At 44.4% G+C, this 7,500-nt stretch overlaps 1 pseudogene; it reads right to left on the bottom strand.

The window, feature by feature from the left end:
• The window catches only part of LOC135572974 (cytochrome P450 26B1-like), a 48,564-nt pseudogene that overhangs the window by 27,740 nt on the left and 13,324 nt on the right, over positions 1 to 7,500 (bottom strand).

The raw sequence follows: 7,500 nt of genomic DNA on the forward strand, positions 1-7,500 counted from the left end.
CACACACACACACACACACACACACACACACACACGCTCAAATAGTGTGCTACTGTCTGTTTGTGAGTGTGCCTGCATATCGTGGATATCAGCCAAAACAGCCCAGCCAACTCGTGGTAACTCAAGCCAGCTTACACAAACATACCTCCGATCGACCTCCACGTGGACAATTTGGTATCACCCGTCAATCAATCCCAGGAGAATGCCCTGTCACTCTGAGACGTACCAAATAACACACAGGGGGGAGGGAGGTGGATAAACTGTTCTGCCTTAGCTACGAAATAGGACTGTGTGATATTCGCTGTGTTACATACACACACAAACACACACACACACACACACACACACACACACACACACACACACACACACACACACACACACACACACACACACACACACACACTCTAATAATTTCCATATGTCCTGCTCAGTGCTCCTGGTTCCTCAGGCCCCTTTATCCTTCATTCTCTCCCTCTCTCTGTCCCCCTCCCTCTCTGTCCCCTCCCTCCCTCTCTCTGCCCCCCTCGCTCTGTCCCCCCTTCTCTCTCTCCTTCTATTTGAGTCTTTTTAGACATCTCCCTTGACTCTCTTTCTCAATCCTTTCCCTCCCCCTTTTCTCTCTCTCTCTCTGTAACCCTGTTAAACTCACAGTTAATTCAATCACACTGTATATATATATTGCTGGCAGTGTAGATTAGAACAGGACAGAATGGTGAGTGCAATAAGATGAGATAAATTATGTTGTCCTCTGCTGGCAATGAGGCGAATTACACTGTGGCGGTTCCACAGAGGAGGAAGGGGTGGAACATCCTCCCAATTTCATTAAAAATAGAAATTGCAAAGCATTTAAAAAGTTATACTTTAATAGATAAATCTATATACTAAATTTAATCACATATCAACCGAATAATTGACTAAAACACACTGCTTCCGTCTGAATGTCTACAGTAGCCTCAACAGCTGTTAGGCATCACAATGGTATATCTGGAGGACAACTAGCTTCTGTCCTCCTCTGGGTACATTGACTTCAATACAAAACCTAGGAGGCTCATGGTTCTCAACCCCTCCCATAGACTTACAAAGCAATTATAACAACTTCTGGAGGACGTCCTCCAACCTACCAGAGCTCTTGCAGCATGAACTGACATGTTGTCCACCCAATGAAAGGATCAGAGAATTAATTCAGTACTGAAAACATAAGCATCAGCTAAAGCTGCAGCCTGTAAATAACCATTTCACTGTAAGGTGAAACTACACCTGTTGTATTCGGCACGTGACAAATAGACTTTGATTTGATTTGAAATGTGGTGAGTAGTTGACTTATAGTGAGATACAGACAATAGTTTAACAATTTTCAACTAATTAATTTCTTCAAAAATGAAGGTGAAGCAAGAGAGAGAGAGAGAGAGAGAGATTGGTATTTTTTTAACTTTCAGTTTCACTTACTTAGCTAGCTAGTTTAGCCTACTGAAACACCCTGCTCAAACATAGGGATGCTATGTTAGCTAGCTGGCTATAACAGAGGATGCTATGTTAGCTAACTGGCTATAACAGATGGATGCTATGTTAGCTAGCTGGCTATAACAGAGGATGCTATGTTAGCTAGCTGGCTATAACAGAGGGATGCTATGTTAGCTAGCTGGCTATAACAGAGGGATGCTATGTTAGCTAGCTGGCTATAACAGAAGGATGCTATGTTAGCTAGATGGTTATAGCAGGGGGATGCTATGTTAGCTAACTGGCTATAACAGAGGGATGCTATGTTAGCTAGCTGGCTATAACAGAGGGATGCTATGTTAGCTAGCTGGCTTTGGTTTACTCATTTGTTGCCACCGGGGGACTGCTGGTGTAATTGCTAAACTGCTTACTGACTGTACAGTGTGTGTGTGTGTGTTACCTTTCTTCTCTTTCGGTGTATATCTCCTATAGAGTTAGCTAGTGAGTTGGGTCCCTAGTAGGGTCGAGGTGCTCTGAGGCCAGTCCACGCTGACCAACGTGTGCTCTCCCATTAGAACCTTCCGACATTCTCTGCACCGGTGACTCGGATCAGGGGCGTCCCAGCAGGTGTGTCTTGAAGACGTTGCCGTACTTCTGCCTCCGTGATGCATGGAACGCATGACCCCTGAAAGGGGAGAGAGTGTGTCTGTTAGGAAACATTGATCTTAGTTTTCTTCTTCCATTCCTTCTTCTGAGTACAAGGACTGAGAAACACACATTAACTACAAGACCAAGGACTGAGAAACACACATTAACTAAAAGACCAAGGAATGAGAAACACACATTAACTAAAAGACCAAGGACTGAGAAACACACACTAACTAAAAGACCAAGGACTGAGAAACACACACTAACTAAAAGACCAAGGACTGAGAAAAACACACAGTAACTAAAAGACCAAGGACTGAGAAACACACACTAACTAAAAGACCAAGGACTGAGAAACACACACTAACTAAAAGACCAAGGACTGAGAAACACACACTAACTAAAAGACCAAGAAATGAGAAACACACACTAACTAAAAGACCAAGGAATGAGAAACATACACTAACTAAAAGACCAAGGACTGAGAAACACACACTAACTAAAAGACCAAGGAATGAGAAACACACACTAACTAAAAGACCAAGGACTGAGAAACACACACTAACTAAAAGACCAAGGACTGAGAAACACACACTAACTAAAAGACCAAGAAATGAGAAACACACACTAACTAAAAGACCAAGGAATGAGAAACATACACTAACTAAAAGACCAAGGACTGAGAAACACACACTAACTAAAAGACCAAGGACTGAGAAACACACACTAACTAAAAGACCAAGAAATGAGAAACACACACTAACTAAAAGACCAAGAAATGAGAAACACACACTAACTAAAATACCAAGAAATGAGAAACACACATTTACTCAAAGACCAAGGAATGAGAAACACACACTAACTAAAAGACCAAGGACTGAGAAACACACACTAACTAAAAGACCAAGGACTGAGAAACACACACTAACTAAAAGACCAAGGACTGAGTCTAGAAAACAAGCTCCAGTTCAGTTTCATGACCTGATTGGGCGTGGTTAGCGGTCAGGGGTGAGAGGGGAATTTGTTGGTACCATAGCGGTGTACTCACGAACTGGTAAAGACACACACATCGAAATTTGACGTTTGAGTAACGTGATCAACGCCTAATTGTGACGTGACACTGTGAGAGCCAGTTGGCCCAATCAGGTCTGATGTCTTATATCATGAAGACATGATAGGTGATGAAAGTTTAATTTCAAGACAAACATCCATCATCAATGAATTCTGGGTAATACACAGGCACACACACACACACTAGACACAGACAAAACACACTACCAGTCGACCTAAATGCCTTTTATATTCGCTTCGAGGCAAGCAACACTGAAGCATGCATGAGAGCACCAGCTTTTCTGGATGACTGTGTGATCACGGTCTCCGAATCGATGTGAGCAATACCTTAAGCAGGTCAACATTCACAAGGCCGCAGGGCCAGACAGATTACCAGGATGTATACTTCAGATCGCAGACCAGCTGGCAGGTCTGTTTCTGTTTCTGTCTCTCTCTCTCTCTCTCTCTATCTCTCTCTCTCTGTGTCTCTCTCTGTCGCGCTCTGTTTCTCTGTCTCTCTGTCTCTCTCTCTGTCTCTCTCATCTCTCTCTCTCTCTCGCTCGCTCTCTATCTCTCTCTCGCTCTGTCTCTCTATCTGTCTCTCTCTGTTTCTCTCTGTTTCTCTCCGTCTCTCTTGTTTCTCTCTGTCTCTCTCTCTCTGTCTTTGTCTTTCTCTTGTCTCTCTCTCTCTCTCTTTCTTTCTCTCTCTGTCTATCTCTCTCTTTTCTATATGACCCTCATTAAATACTGATTAACTATTAGAGGCAGATTAGGAGGTGAATGAGGGCAGGCACAGTGCATATGTGTTTCAGTGTGTGTGTGTGTGTGTGTGTGTGTGTGTGAGAGAGCTCTTTAGCTCCCTGCTACACCCCCTCTTCATAATCCTCTGTCATGGCCCTCAGGGCAAACCTCAGTGATGGAGCAATTAGAGAAAGGAGGAGAGGAAGGGATTGGTATGTCTGTGATGCTTTAGGTCAGGATTAGTGAATGTTTGTGTCAAATCAAATCAAAATTGTATGTGTCACATGTCACAGGTGTAGACCTTACCTTGAAATTCTTTCTTACAAGCCCTTGCGATGCAGTTCAAGAAATAGAGTTCAGAAAATATTTAAAGTACAAAAAATGTAATAAAAACACATTAAAATAACAATAACAAGGCTATACACCGGTTACCGAGTCAATGTAGATAGATAACAAACAGCAGTGTAAAACGATAGGGGGTGGTCCATGACGGGGAGGGGGGTCCAGACGGAGGAGGGGGTCCATGTAAATAGTCTAGGGGGGTCCATGACGGGGGGAGGGGGTCCATGTAAATAGTCTAGGGGGGTCCATGACGGGGAGGGGGTCCATGACGGGGGAGGGGGTCCATGTAAATAGTCTGGGTGGGGGGGGTGGTCCATGACGGGGGAGGGGGGTCCATGTAAATAGTCAGGGGGTCCATGACGGGGGAGGGGGTCCCTGTAAATAGTCTAGGGGGGTCCATGACGGGGGGAGGGGGATCCATGTAAATAGTCTAGGGGGCCCTGACGGAGGAGGGGGTGAGTTGGGGCGGGGTCCATGACGGGGAGGGGGTTCCATGTAAATAGTCTCATGGCTTGGGGGTAGAAGCTGTTGAGGAGCTTCCTTGACCTAGACTTGGCGCTCCTTGTCGTGCGGAGGGCAGAGAGAACAGTCTACGACTTGGAGACTTAAGTCTGACAATTTGTTTGTGTCTTCCTCTGACACCGCCTAGTATACAGGTACTGGATGGCAGGAAGCTTGGAACCAGTGATGTACTTGGCCGCACACACTACCCTCTGTAACGCCTTCCTCTGACACTGCCTGGTATAAAGGTCCTGGATGGCAGGAAGCTTGGAACCAGTGATGTACCCACTACCCTCTGTAGTGCCTTACGGCCAGATGCTAAGCAGTTACCATGCCAGGCGGGGTTGCAACCGGTCAGGATGCTCTCGTTGGTGCAGCTGTAGAACCTTTTGGCGGATCTGGGGACCCATGCCAAATCTTTTCAGTCTCCTGAGGGGGAATAGGTTTTGTTGTGCCCTCTTCACGACTGTCTTGGTGTGCTTAGTGCCATGATAGTTTGTTGGTGATGTGGACGCTGAGTGAAACTACAGCCCCGTCGATGTGAATGGGGGTGTGTTCGGACCTCCTTTTTCTGGTTGCTGTCCTGGCACCGCACCGCAAGGTCTCTGTTCTCTCCCTATAGGCTGTCTCATTGTTGTCAAGGATCAGGCCTACCACTGTTGTGTCGTCTGCAAACTTAATGATGGTGTTGGAGTCTTGCCTGGCCATGCAGTCCTAGGTGAACAGGGAGTACAGGAGAGGGACTGAGCACGCACTCCCTGGGGGCTCCAGTGTTGAGGATCAGCGTGGCAGATGTGTTGCTACCTACCCTCACTACCTGGGGGGCGGCCCGGTCAAGACCAGGATCCAGTTGCAGAGAGGTGTTTAGTCCCAGGGTCCTTAGCTTAGTAATGAGCTTTGAAGGCACTATGGTGTTGAACGCTGAGCTGTAGTCAATGAATAGCATTCTCACATAGGTGTTCCTTTTGTCCATGTGGGAAAGGGCAGTGTGGAGTGCGATTGAGATTAAGCGTCATCTTGGGTGGTATGCAAATTGGAGTGGCTCTAGGGTGTCTGGGAGGATGGTGTTGATGTGAGCCATTACCAGCCTTTCAAAGCACTTCATGGCTACGGACGTGAGTGCTACTGGGCGGTAATCATTTAGAAAGGTTACCTTCGCTTCTTGGGAACATGGACAATGGTGGTCTGCTTGAAACACTTTAGGTATTACAGACTCCGGTCAGGGAGAGGTTGAAAATGGCAGTGAAGACACTTGCCAGTTGGTCAGCACATGCCCGGAGCACACATCCTGGTAATCCGTCTGGCCCAGCAGCCTTGAATGTGAATGTTGACCTGTTTAAAGGTCTTACTCACGTCGGCCACGGAGAGGGTGATCACACAGTCATCTTGAACAGCTGATACTCTTATGCTTGCCTCAGTGTTGCTTGCCTCAAGTGAGCATAGAAGTTATTTAGCTTGTCTGGTAGGCTCGTGTCACGGGCAGCTCGCAGCTGTGCTTCCCTTTGTAGTCTGTAATAGTTAGCAAGCCCTGCCACATAAGACGAGCTGTCGGAGCCGGTGTAGTACGATTCAATCTTAGCCCTATATTGAAGCTTTGCCTGTTTGATAGTTCCGTCACAGGGCACAGCACGATTTCTTTGTAAGCTTCCGGGTTATAGACATGCACCTTGAAAGCCTTTAGGTCAGTGCGAATGTTGCCTGTAATCCATGGTTTGGTTGGGGTATGTACGTGCAGTCACTGTGGGGACAACGTCATCGATGCACATATTGATAAAGCCAGTGACTGATGTGGTGGACTCTCAATGACATCGGAAGAATCCCGAAACATATTCCAGTCTGGCTACTAGCAGTAATAGTAGAGATATTAGAGGTATAAATACTACTAGTGGTAATGGTAGAGATATTAGAGGTATAAATACTACTAGTGGTAATGGTAGTAGAGATATTAGAGGTAGTAATGATACTAGTGGTAATGGTAGAGATATTAGAGGTATAATGATACTAGTGGTAATGGTAGTAGAGATATTAGAGGTATAAATACTACTAGTGGTAATGGTAGAGATATTAGAGGTATAAAATACTACTAGTGGTAATGGTAGTAGAGATATTAGAGGTATAATGATACTAGTGGTAGTGGTAGAGATATTAGAAGGTATAAATGATACTAGTGGTAATGGTAGTAGAGATATTAGAGGGATAATGATACTAGTGGTAATGGTAGTAGAGATATTAGAAGGTATAAATGATACTAGTGGTAATGGTAGAGATATTAGAGGTATAATGATACTAGTGGTAATGGTAGTAGAGATATTCGAGGTATAAATACTACTAGTGGTAATGGTAGTAGTAGAGGTATAAATACTACTAGTGGTAATGGTAGTAGAGATATTAGAGGTAGTAATGATACTAGTGGTAATGGTAGAGATATTGAAGTATAATGATACTAGTGGTAATGGTAGTAGAGATATTTAGAGGTATAAATACTACTAGTGGTAATGGTAGAGATATTAGAGGTATAAATACTACTAGTGGTAATGGTAGTAGAGATATTAGAGGTATAATGATACTAGTGGTAGTGGTAGAGATATTAGAAGGTATAAATGATACTAGTGGTAATGGTAGTAGAGATATTAGAGGGATAATGATACTAGTGGTAATGGTAGTAGAGATATTAGAAGGTATAAATGATACTAGTGGTAATGGTAGAGATATTAGAGGTATAATGATACTAGTGGTAATGGTAGTAGAGATATTCGAGGTATAAATACTACTAGTGGT

This window comes from Oncorhynchus nerka, linkage group LG8 (assembly GCF_034236695.1).
Source record: "Oncorhynchus nerka isolate Pitt River linkage group LG8, Oner_Uvic_2.0, whole genome shotgun sequence".
Taxonomy (NCBI): domain Eukaryota; kingdom Metazoa; phylum Chordata; class Actinopteri; order Salmoniformes; family Salmonidae; genus Oncorhynchus; species Oncorhynchus nerka.